This window comes from Phalangium opilio, unplaced genomic scaffold (assembly GCF_054372755.1).
Source record: "Phalangium opilio isolate 3A_F unplaced genomic scaffold, DU_Popi_V2 ptg000055l_1, whole genome shotgun sequence".
Classification (NCBI taxonomy): Eukaryota; Metazoa; Arthropoda; class Arachnida; order Opiliones; family Phalangiidae; genus Phalangium; species Phalangium opilio.
This window is the reverse complement of record NW_028324174.1, coordinates 2370749-2383549: the sequence shown is the minus strand read 5'-3', so window position 1 is coordinate 2383549 and position 12801 is coordinate 2370749. Positions and strand designations below refer to the sequence as shown.

At 35.0% G+C, this 12801-nt stretch overlaps 1 long non-coding RNA gene across 1 annotated transcript; it reads right to left on the bottom strand.

Moving 5' to 3' along the window:
- Positions 1 to 5702: 5702 nt before the first annotated feature.
- Positions 5703 to 12367, bottom strand: LOC149668622 (uncharacterized). The gene is made up of 3 exons (XR_016367903.1): positions 12050 to 12367; positions 5974 to 6066; positions 5703 to 5899 (listed from the first exon to the last, which is right to left on the bottom strand). It is a non-coding gene; the product is annotated as an uncharacterized LOC149668622 (long non-coding RNA).
- Between the last annotated feature and the right edge of the window lie 434 nt (positions 12368 to 12801).

Genomic DNA, 12801 nt, shown 5'->3' with positions numbered 1-12801 from the left:
TCCTGCACGAAAGACAACATAAAGGGGAAAAAATGGCCGCGATAAACCTAGCTCGCCTAGAAATGATTAACCTCGCGTTAAGAATAGAAGGAAGAAGAGATTTGCGACGACAGCGAGTACTTTGAGATAAGTCCAAAGCCTTGAACTTTCTTAAGTAAATTTTCGACGTTTATATCGTCTCGAAAAATCGGTGGTTATAGAACTTTGCGAAGAGCTTCGTGGGCCTTTGTCAGGGCAAAGAGCCACCAATTTTCCTGTGGACTGCAAGGTTGGTTTCCACTTATTTTTTACAAATTAAATAGTTCTTTTTAACAATTTTACTTTTAAATTTTGATTGCTTTGCGCTTCTACGCCGTAGAGTCATACCAATTGTGTGTTGGTCAAGATTTATTCTTAGAAGTTAGCCAGTCAACTGTCTCTCGAGTAATAAATTGTGTTACCAACGTAATTATAGGTTCGTTGGCTGAAAAGACGATCATTTTCCCAATAAATGAAATTGAGAGAATGTCTATAAAATGAGGTAACGTTTCGCCTTACCTTCACATTGCATAAAGAAGTAATGTTTTGGTTTTCAGGTTTATGGAAAAGACCCGTTTTCCTGGAGTAATCGGGCAATAGAGTGCACACACGTTGCAATAGTACCCCCAGTAAATGTAAATGGGTTAAATAGGGAGTATTTATACGTTAACAAGAAAGGGTACCACTCCATCAATGTGCAGTTGGTATGTGATTTATCTTTACATAGAATTTTAAAATCCCCACTAAACACTTAATCCGGGATTTAATATATATATAATAATATATTTAATTGATAGGAGATAGCGGCTACCTGTTATTGCCATGGCTGATAACTCCGATTTCAAAGCTAGTAAAAGACTCTCCAGAAGAAAGATTTTCTCAACGCTAGCAGTCTTCTCGCAGTGTTATAGAAAGATGTAACGGTGTTTTAAAACCAAGATTCAGATGTTTGCTAAAAGATAGAGTGCTCCACTATTCTCCCCAAAAAGCTACGAAAATCATAACAGCTTGTGTAGAGCTTCATAACATCTGTATCTTGAGAGGTGTGCCTGATGATTTCAACGAACTTGAACCGCTAGAATCAGGAGAATACGGTGCCGATGATAAAATTTGGATAGATAATGAACCATGGGAGGTTGTCGCAGCACCATCGGCTAACCCGGTTGATAAATGGAAATTGGCTGGGCAACAAACAAGAAATCAAATTATTCGTAGGCGATTCACAAACTAAGGTTTTTAAAAAAATATTTCCGGAAAGAAAGTTAAGACAACAATTGTATGTTTTATTAAAAGCGTTTTACGAAATTATGTTTGCTTCTTAATTAGTTGTTCCATTATGGATAGTAACAATGTATTGTTTTGCCTTACAGCAGCGAGTTTTATCATTTCTATTTTGTTCCTTTCTTTTCCATTCATTAAAAGTTCTTTTTGTTGATTAGCCATTTCCTTTAACTGATTGGCTATATTTTTTTGTTCTTTTGACACATTTTCCGCTGCCCCCACAAGTTGAGTTAGCGTAGCAGACATTTGCTTGAAGATATCATTTTGGGATTCATTGAGACTTTCTAGTAGTTTCGTCGTAGTTTGCATTTCATTATTGGTCTTTGATTTTCGCTCATCCATGATCGCTTGCCTTTTCTCCAAACTCTTTGTAAAATTTTAAATGTTATTAGACTTCAAATTATTATTTGACTTCACTAATCTTTATGTAATTTTTATATCCCTTACTCTTTGCATCTTTTTCTAATCTCCTTTTTTCTGCATTAGAAATTTCGTTCTCAGCTTTCAGCTTTTCTGACTTTGTAACTTCTTCGTTGTCTTCCTCTCCTTCTATGAAAACTTTAATTATGTATTTGGTTAATTGTGATCAATTTAATTTGACCTATTTAGAACTTTGAGTTGCCATTTTATTGTATGGAATTGTAATTGCGGTATATTCAATTTGTGCTTATTTTGTTATTTTGTTCATTAAATATAATTGGATATTTTCGTACTATTTTAAGTATCAAAGTTCATGTTTAAAAAAAACAGGTGTTGTTGTAAATTTGAGTAGAGGTAGTACACGTGGAATTGGAGAGTGAAAAGATGGCTAAATAAAAACGCGGTATTTTTCCATACAAGCTAGAGAGATGCGCGCCTAAAAGGGGGAACCCCCTGGGTTTTGTTAACTCTTTCTTCAAAAAGGACCCCCCCAAAAACTAAGAAAAACAAGGCGACCCAAGGGCTCGTAATAATAGCCACATCGTACGAGTGAATAGCCCCTCTATACCCTACCCTAATGAGTGGATAACCCCTCTATACCTTACATTAATGAGTGAATAGCTTAAATAATTTACCCTGCATAAAATCAGAGTGAATAGCCCCTCGATTCCCTACCCTAAACAGTGATAGAATTATTACCCGTATAAATTTACTTATGCCGTAATTGTAATATTCCGGCGAATCGAAAAACAGATAGTTTTATTGATTATCCCCTCAATGAGTTTACAACATAGACTTATGCCGATGCACACTTATCGCTTCTTATAAATTTCTAACATGAACTTATGGTCAGAAGAGTTTGAATGAGAAAGAATTCGGTAAAACACCCAATAATTGTAATATCCCGGTACCTTAAGACCATTCTAAAAAGATCGTCAGTAAATACTTGCTTTTGCTTTCAAAATTTCCCTCGATTTCTTTGAATGTTAAAATAGGGGATGTAAACTTCTACCATATACTTATAATACCGAATGTACCGAATGTAAACTTATACCATATACTTATGATGCCGAATGTAAACTTATACCATATACTTATAATACCGAATGTACCGAATGTAAACTTATACCATATACTTATGATACCGATTGTACCGAATATAAACTTATACCATATACTTATGATACTGAATGTAAAATCTACTTATGATACCGATTGTACCGAATATAAACTTATACCATATACTTATGATACTGAATGTAAAATCTACTTATGATACCGAATGTAAACTTATACCATATACTTATGATGCCGAATGTAAACTTATACCATATACTTATGATGCCGAATGTAAACTTATACCATATACTTATGATGCCGAATGTAAACTTATACCATATACTAATGATACCGAATGTAAACTTGTACCACATACTGAATGTAAACTTGTACCATATACTTATGAAACCGAATGTAAACTTATAACATATACTAATGATACCGAATGTAAACTTGTACCACATACTGAATGTAAACTTGTACCATATACTTATGAAACCGAATGTAAACTTATACCATATACTGCTCCATATACTTATGGTATCGAAGAACTGGATTCTCTCCATTTCTTCACCGATTTCTTCGCTTAACGAAAAAATCTCGGGTTTCATATGAAACCTTCTTGGCTATTTGGATAGCATGCTTGCATTGTGGGCGGTTGGGCCAGGGTTCAAATCGTGACCCGGCCTCGATAAAAATTTCTTCATTTAATTAAATTTAGAAGTTCACCTGGGAATTGAATAGTCGACTATAAGGAAAAGTATCTTTTCTAGCGTCGTAGAGAATATGCAGCCAGTATACGGTGATTCAAGATGGCGGCCACTAAGGGGGAGGAGTCGGGTTTTTTCGATCTCCTCTCTTTACCTGTCAATATTTGATTGATTGACTGTATAGGCTTATAACAAAAGATGGTTTTGTAGGAATAAAGACCATAATATAAAGTAAAAAGTTATTTTATTTTCTTTAAAAGTATAGGTTCTAATATTAAAGATATTTTTTCAATTATCATTTTAAAATGCATTTGATTTATTCTAAAATAATTCCTTCTATCTTCGTAAGTAAGATGATAAATTTTAATATTATTTTTAAATCTTACGTAAGTCATTAAGCCTTTCTTTGATATACAAAGCGTTAAGTTGTTTTCTAACGTAGAGTTCCAAAACTAATCTTTCGAGATCTTTAGTTTTGACTTTAAAGGTATGATAAGTTTCTTCCGTGTTTTCTTCAGGTTTTTCAGACGTTTTTTTCTTCAGTCTTGACTTTTATATTTTTGGTGTACGTCTCTGTTTCATCAATGGTAAAGGGTATGTTTTTAGTAGGCCCACCTCGGATAAAATTACACTTAGGGAAATGTTTTAAATGTTCTTCGTAAGGATTATCGGTCGGTTTCCAGGCTAGTAAAATCCCAGTTAAGGGGCAAGGCTTATTTACAGCTAGTTCGTCCAAATTCCAGCGAAGTGATTCAGGATCCATCTTGATGTTACGAGATCTAAAGTTCGAATGCGATATTCTGTTTTTTTCTCTCGTTATTTTACAGTAAATTTCTCTACATCTTTGCAGCTCGGAGTTCATGATGCTGAATGAATATGATGAAAGGATTATTTGAGTTATATCCCCCTAAATTTACTACCCCCTTTTTTACCTTCCCCCCTCAAATTCCTTAATATACGAAGTAAAAGTAAACAGTATTAAAAAAGGGTGACACATTTATTTTTTAAAAATACAAAAGAGATTACAAAGAGTATTTTCTAACAAAAGAATAAAGTTAATCTTTACGGGCGCGCTTCAACATGTTTGAAACAATGACGTCATTTTTCAAGCAATCTCGTCCAAACTGTCTCATGAATGATTTGTCGCTCTTTCTTTTTGTTCTTTGTATTATATACATAATACAATATAGTCCGCATGTCGAACTTGACAAGTTTTGAAGTCTTCTTTTGTTAAAGGACCATTTTCTAGAATTTCTCTTAACAAATTCTTTAATCGAGGGGAGAAAGTTCCATCAAAGTAGACGCAAATGCAGTGGGACACGTCTTTATTTTAATATTATTTTTAAATCTTACGTAAGGCATTAAGTTTTGCTTTAATATACAAGGCGCTAAGTTGTTTTCTAACGTTGAGTTCCAAAACTAATCTTTCGAGATCTTTAGTTTTGACTAATACAATGTATTTCTTCCGTGTTTTCTTGGGGTTTTTCAGGTGTTTTTTCTTCGGTCTTGATTTTTATATTTATGGTGTACGTCTCTGTTTCATCAATGGTAAAGGGTATGTTTTTAGTAGGCCCACCTCTGATAAAGTTTCATTTAGGGAAATGTTTTAAATGTTCATCGTAAGGATTATCGGTCGGTTTCCATGTCCATTTCACATTATATACAATTTAATTCTAATTGTAATAAAACTAATTACGAGTAACATAAACAAAAAACATTAAAAAACATATATTGTATGAAAAACAATACAATTTTACAAATTGAAATTTATTTAACATATCCGTAGGGGGTGGCATAATAGGGGAAAATTCGGACTTTATCGACAACGACCTGATATGTTTTAGTTAGATTTATTGTAATTAAAGTGTGATTACGATGGCGGCGTATTTTGGGACCATAGGGTACATGGACAGCATTTGGATTTTGTTTACCCTGATGGCATAGAAAGGTGGCGGCTACTTTAAAAGCGGGGAGACGAGTTTTTACTTTCTCTCTACTATAACAAAGGATGATTTTGTAGGTTTGTACGTTTATATTGAAGACCATAATATAAAGTAAAAAATTATAAGTGGCAAATTTTTTTCTTATTGAAATAAAACTAATTATAATTAACATATTTATAATATTAATGGCAAAAATCTATACAAATATATATATAATTTTACACACTAAAATATATTTGATATGTCCGTAATGCGCGTGATTAGGTAGGCGGCGTATTTGGGGGACCATGCAATGGGTGCTTGTACTGAGTTTATTTCTGGTTTGTCCTGATTGTTTACACCTTACAGTATTTTCATGGAATTAAAATTAACCTGATTTTCGGCAGATGAATAAAGTAAAAACCATTTGATTGAGTGTTTGATTTATTCTACAATAATTTCTTCAATCTTCGTAAAGAAGATAAAAATCTGAATATTTATTTTTAAAATTTTACTTACGTCATTAAGTTTTGCAAGTAATTAAATTTGCTAGTTATACTTACGGCAGGTGTGAAAGGACGGAGTTCAATACTTTTTTCCTTTCGTAAAAAGGAAGGTAACCCCTTTCGTATTCTTTACAATGGTATGTAAGTTTGCTGTAATACATTCGGTGTACGTAGGATTAGAGATAAAGATCATAATATAAAGTAAATAAGACAAGAATGAAGACTATGTTTTACACTTAGGGAAATGTTTTAAATGTTCTTCGTAAGGATTATCGGTCGGTTTCCAGGCTAGTAAAATCCCAGTTAAGGGGCAAGGCTTATTTACAGCTAGTTCGTCCAAATTCCAGCGAAGTGATTCAGGATCCATCTTGATGTTACGAGATCTAAAGTTCGAATGCGATATTCTGTTTTTTTCTCTCGTTATTTTACAGTAAATTTCTCTACATCTTTGCAGCTCGGAGTTCATGATGCTGAATGAACCGAGGGGGAAACCACTAAGAAAATTTTTGTACACCTGATTTCAGATTTCAAATGACTTCAATTGAACTATCAAAGACTTCATTCGACTTCAAAGACTTCACTAACTGTATTTGATTTCAGATGACTTCAATAAAATTTATAAAGATTTCAAGGGACTTCAATATAATTTATAAAGACTTCAAGTGACTTCATTACAATTTATAAAGACTTCAAGTGACTTCAATACAATTTATGAAGACTTCAAGTGACTTCAATATAATTTAGAGACTTCAAGTGACTTCATTACATTTTATAGACTTCAAGTGACTTCATTACATTTTATAGACTTCAAGTGACTTCAATAGAATTTGTAAAGACTTCTAGTGACTTCAACATAATTTAAAGACTTCTAGTGACTTCAACATAATTTAAAGACTTCAACTGACTTCAATAGAATTTATAGACTAAAGCCGATTTCTATTTTTTTCTCAAGACTTCATTAAATTGTAATAATTAAAATATATATATATGTACTTCGCTATTAAGTACTAAGGTGCAGAGCAACCGAAAGCAATTATCTATGCAGAATTATATCAAGAATTAATTTACTATAAGAATGCCTAAGTCACTAGATTTTACGCTTCTACTCTTACGCCGGTGTTAGTGGACAAGTAAGCCCCACCCCTTTCATGTCCCTCATTGCTCTGCGCTTTCCTATTGGATTCCGCGGGGATAGGTCATACAGACGCGATTGACGTATTCCGAATAGAGAAAGAAAACGTCTAGCAAAGTAAGCAGAAAATGGAGGCTGCCAGCGGTGCTGAAACGGTTAGGGAATGGTTTTTAATTGCCATTAACAAGTTAGTTAAAGGTTTTGAACCTAACTTAATGGATTTTGAATACTTGTCTCTACGTGAAAATCGTTCCTTCTATAATTGTTTCTAAATCGAATCAAGTGTACTATACTTATGATTTCGTGAGTTCCAAAAACCAAACCAAGGCTTAACGAGAAGGTAAAAGAGATAGATGGTGGAAAACATAGAGTAAGATAAAATATTAAGTCCCGCCTTCTTTTCCAGGCTCCCCCCACCCATGAGGGGGGATTGTCGACTATCAAGCGCGCACCGGACGCCTTTTTACCTCTCCGAGTGACGATGACGTCACGGAGAGGTATTGCACTGGACGTGTCTGTCTGTGTGTCTGTGTGTCTGTGTGTCTGTCTGTGTGTGTGTGTGTCTGTCTGTCTGTCTGTGTGTCTGTCTGTCTGTCAGACCTCACGTGACCGCGTTCGCAGTTTACAAATCGGAGCAAACAAATAACCCATTTCCGGAACGCGTTCACGGTTCACGGAAATTTGCCCATTCATCTGCCAACACCAGTCTTTACTAACTGGTTTCTAAGGACCACAATCTGCTAGTCTTTGTCCATCCCACATGGACACTAGCCTGCACTTGCTGGCCCGTAAGCACCTCCATCTTCTGTTCTTCGTCAATCCCACATTGACACCAGCTTCTATGCACCACCATCTTCGGGTCTTTGTCCATTCCGGCTTCTTCTCCATCGTTATCGTTTGGTTTTAAGATATACGCGGCGATCAGCTAGGGTTACGAGAAACGTCTAGCCTCCCAATGGTAGGGCTTCCACCAAAGGTTCACGCGAATGCGTTTTTATCTATTATTATAATGGAAACGAATCGTATATATACCCCAAAATTTGAAGGAAGCGGGCAAGAGGGGTACCCTTCACTTTAAACGTCATTATTAGCAGAGTTTCGAAAGATAATAGGAACAAATTTATTTTAAACGATTTAACTATTTTTAAAGCTATTTACTGGCGATTAAAATAATTAATATCATTTATATTTAATTAATTATTTAAGATAAACTTATTTCTATGTAATGACACAAGTGAGAGTTTATATAGAACGAGTAATGAAGATTGCATCCGAATCGAAACACTACACGCATATCAAAGTTAATATAAAGCGAGTAGGATGATAAGATCTCTTACAAAACGATAACATTTCCTTTTTGCAGAATATTAAATGGAAATATTTTAAATATTTTTCGGCATTACGATTCTTTTAGTAGTTGTGTAGCTATAAAGCTCTGTTTCATCTTAATATTCCAAGAACATCTTTTGATATTAACATTTAAATTTGGTGTTTACTTTTTAATTCAGCTTTACTACATTTTTATATAGTGTAAACGCATTTTTAATATTCATTAGATAATATGGATGTTATCTTTTCATCTATCCACAAGTATTGAAACGATTGGGTCTGTGAAATAAGATATTCTAGATTTACACTAGAAATGACCTAGTTTCGCCTCCTCTTATAGGAGGTGTTAATTAACGGTTCAGAGTGAGCCGAAAGTTAAATACACCCTTCAGTGGTACATTTTAGGTCTTCATTAGAATTATTGAGGATACAAAGGAAATTGTCAAACGCTTAAGCCTTTGCTAAAGACCTTGACAATATTTCGCCAATATGAACTATGTATTTCCGGTTTTTCTCATTGGCTGTGTTTAGAAAGAAAATTCGTCTCGGCTCGGAGAGGTTTATTTTGGTTTCCCAACTTGTTAGGCCTTCTTATAGTAAATTCCTTCTTGATTATATGGCGCAGATACAAGCCCGGATAGTATACAGATCCATTTGATCGTCGCTTATGTCTCAAGAATTCTGCGACGTTTCACGCGGGAAAATATGATCACGGATCGGCCGCTATTTACGGAAAGAAGTTTTTGTCGTGGCATAGCTAACTCAATCACGCCAGTGAGCGCTTGGCCAGTAGTTTTTGCAAGGGGTCGGCCATTCATGAAATCCCGTACGCTACCCGCGAAATCCAACTTAAAAAATCTCATAAAAAATCCGAAATCAATAAAGAAATAACAAAACAGTAAAGAAATCACAAAATCAGTAGAGAAATCACAAAATCAGTAAAGATACCACAAAATCAACAAAGAAATCACAAAATCAGTAACGAAATCGCGAAATCCATTACAAAATTCACGAAATCCAAACTCAAAAGAAATCACAAAATCCAACGAAATCAATTGAAATATCCCAAAATCTGCCGAAATCATGGAAAAAATCCGAGGAAATCACGGGAAAAATTGCAAAATCCGTTGGATTTTATCGAATTTTGAAATCAAACAAAATCCGACGAAATCAATTGAATTCCGACGAAATCAAACGAAATCCGAAGAAATCAAATTGGATTTCGAAATCGCGTACACTTTTTCCAAAACGTCCGACCCCTCAGGTTTTTGAAACTGATTATCGTCTGATTCATACTCGAATTCATAGTTCAGAGAACTAGAAGACACAATTTTTAAATTGGCTGCTTGTATGCTGTATTTCGAAGGTTCCCAATTTAGTTAAATAGTAGTTTAAATTAAGCCAATTAAACTTCGCCACAAACAAAAATATATCGTTTTTACGAATATTCTTTGAAAACGGAATGATTAGCAGCCGACAATAAGTCCAAAAAGGAAAAAATTCTGGGGAAGTGTCTGGCACAAGAGTCTGGTAGCATTGCACCTCCGAAGACGGCCGAAAATTGAGGGATCAAGACCAGCCCCCCCCCCTGTTTGACTGGAAAATTTATAGGACATTGTCCACTGTAGTGTGCAGAAATAGTATCACATCTCCATAGTCAAGCTATCAAAACTTCCAAAATTTATTGTCCTGTGCTTATTTCCGGCCCTGATCAAGACTATTGAAAATAAAATTTGAAGAAAAGGAAATTTCCACTTATGAAAGACGGAATTTCAATACACTTCAAGGGATTTTTCTACCACTTCATTTGACTTCAAGAGATTACCAACGGACTTCGTATGACTTCTAAGAGACTTCAAGAGATTTCCGAGAGACTTCAAGAGATTTCCAAGAGACTTCAAGAGATTTCCAAGAGACTTCAAGAGATTTCCAAGAGACTTCAAGAGATTTCCAAGAGACTTCAAGAGATTTCCAAGAGACTTCAAGAGATTTCCAAGAGACTTCAAGAGATTTCCAAGAGACTTCGTATGACTTCTCTTCACTTCAGAGAGACTTCAAGAGATTTCAAAGGGATTTCGTATGACTTCAAGAGACTTCCGAGAGACTTCGACTGACTTCAAGCGATTTCCAAGGGACTTCGCATGACTTCAAGCGATTTCCAAGGGACTTCGCATGACTTCAAGGGATTCTCTAGGGACTTCCTAAGACTTCCGAGATTTCAACTAAACTTTGCGATTTATAGAGACTTCAAAAACAATTTATGGACTTCAATTGTGATTTCAAAAATTTTGTACACCTGATTTCACAAGTGGTTTCCCCCTCGGAATGAACAGAGTTGCCAGATAAGTTTTGCAGATCCCGCCCAACCCAAGCGGAAAGCAGCCCAAATTACCGCCCAAACAAAAATTTTGTTTTTGCAAAAAACCGCCCAATTTCCGCCCAATAAAGAAAGTCTTTTTAACAATAAGCCAGGTTATTAACTTACAATATAAACATATTTAATAGACAGTAATATCATAAACTTGTTTAGTTACAGTAGTTTCCCTGATACACTGTCCAGAGAAAACGGTATTAACTTCGTTTTCATTTTTCAAATATCTCTTAGCTTAAAAATGTGTTCATTTTTTATTAGATTTTAGACATTTCGACTAGTAGAATCCCTAAATTAACTTCGTAAACCCTCTAATGCTAAAAGTGCATTTTATATATATTTTTTTAATTTTATAATTGTAGCGCTCCCCGTTTTTAAAATGCCAGTCTACCATTCGCGAATTTCCCGCCTAGAGTTTTCAATCCAGTCCGCTACTAGGGGCTAGGAGCCTAGGGCCTAGAGGCACTGCGTGTTAGATGAATGGGGGAAGGTAGCTAAAGTGGCACAGAACAGAATGAATCTCACGAGTTCCGAGTGGCCGGCCGAACCCCTCCTCCCTTCACTGAATCACTGCGCTTACCCGTAACCGCCGACTCGCAGACCGAGACCGGCAGAAACCTTACCAAAATACCAGCCCAAAAAACCGCCTTCCGCCCAACCATTTTTTTCCCGCTACATAGATCAAAAACAAGCCCAATTTGGGCGGGAAACCGCCCAACTGGCAACTCTGTGAATGAATATGATGAAAGGATTATTTGAGTTATATCCCCCTAAATTTACTACCCCCGTTTTTACCTTCCCCCCTCAAATTCCTTAATATACGAAGTAAAAGTAAACAGTATTAAAAAAGGGTGACACATTTATTTTTTAAAAATACAAAAGAGATTACAAAGAGTATTTTCTAACAAAAGAATAAAGTTAATCTTTACGGGCGCGCTTCAACAATGTATTTCTTCCGTGTTTTCTTGGGGTTTTTCAGGTGTTTTATCTTCGGTCTTGATTTTTATATTTTTATTATCTATGCAGTTAGCCCTTTAAGCAGAGTTAACTTCTTAAAACAAAGGTAACTAAATTTGTGTTGTATAAAATTTATTTTGGAGTACAGGCCATAGTTTATCATTCTTTATGACTCTCATAATAAGATAGTACTTGATTTATTCTAAATTAACTTCTTCTATCTCCAAAAGAAAGTTGATATTAACTATCATTAAATTTAGTGTAAGGCATTAAGCTATTTTTCAATTTAAAATGCTAAGTCAAATACTTTTGAGATGTTTGGTTTTGAAATTAAAAGTAATTACCAATTCAATTGATCATTTTCCTTTATCTCTTTGTTTTTTCTTCGTTGACATCGAAAGGTTTGTTTGCTGGTTCAGCGTATTTTCCATGGACATCAATGCTGAATTGTATGTTTTTCGTTCGGCAAGCGGCTCTTGTAGAGTTTCCCATGCTGGAAACGTTCCTTTATATGATAGACCTTATACATTGTCAGGCAGAGAATAAAACCTTGCATTACTTAGAGATCTTAGATCAGTGGCCTCTCTCTCGCTCGCAGTCCATGGTACTGAGAAAGGTACTGAAGCTATTGTAGTATCTACCCGTTATACGAAGGTATTTACTACCCCCCCCCCGCAAACCAATTTTTTGAGATGTTTACACCCAATATATACCCCCCCATCTGTGACGTATGTATCTTTGAAAATATTCTTATTTTAATTAAAGAAGACCATTATAAAAATGTACATTATACAAACTAACAATTACGAAAACCGTTGTCCTTTATGATCTATTAATATGTATGCCAATAAGAAATCCATATTTAAACGCAATAAACTTAACTTTAATTTTTAAAATTTTACACTATTAGCATAAAATTTATACTGTCCTCGAAATCAGCGTATAAAAGGCTCTTTTCCAATGCGCACGGACGATGACGGGCTAACGTGTTTCTTTGGTGGTCATAGAGACAGGTGACACGTGTCTCACCTTCTATATCCATGGCCTTTGGACAATCCACGTCATTCAAATTTATGACTTCTTTATTTAAAATATT